Below are 522 nucleotides of genomic sequence, written 5' to 3'. Positions count from 1 at the left end.
TGAAAAGTCTTTTTCTTCTCAGGTATTTGGTCCATTTTCAAAGATATTAACTTCACTTCACTTCGGGATTGTTCTGGCTAACAAGGATGCTCTTTGATGTCGGTGGATCTACAGATCTGAGGGGAATAACCGTTAGGCTTAAGATAGCGCCAGTAGCTTTCTTTTGTTAAGCCTACCCGTTGCTTAGCGACCTACCCGATTGCCTAGCAACCGGTTGGTACCCGGTACCCGTTTCCCTAGCGACCGGTTCTGATTTGAATTTCTCGCGCCTCTCAACGATCGAGTTCGAGTTTCGAGTGCTAAGATGGTTGCGCTCATTCCACAAACCTAAGCAACTATCCCGAGCGTATGACACTTAATAGGTCTCGCTGGGTCCTAACCTTCCCTAATCCTGAGCGTATGACACTGAGTAGGTCTCGCCAGGTCCTTATCTAAACTTAGCGCGTGACACTTAGTAGGTCTCGCAAGTTCTAACCTCTTCCTCCGTCCTTTACAGCTGCCACAAATGTAGTATTGGGGGTT

The sequence above is a fragment of the Frankliniella occidentalis genome, unplaced genomic scaffold (genome assembly GCF_000697945.3).
Source record: "Frankliniella occidentalis isolate FOCC.00 unplaced genomic scaffold, Focc_3.1 Scaffold657, whole genome shotgun sequence".
NCBI lineage: Eukaryota > Metazoa > Arthropoda > Insecta > Thysanoptera > Thripidae > Frankliniella > Frankliniella occidentalis.
This window is presented reverse-complemented; position numbering follows the sequence as displayed.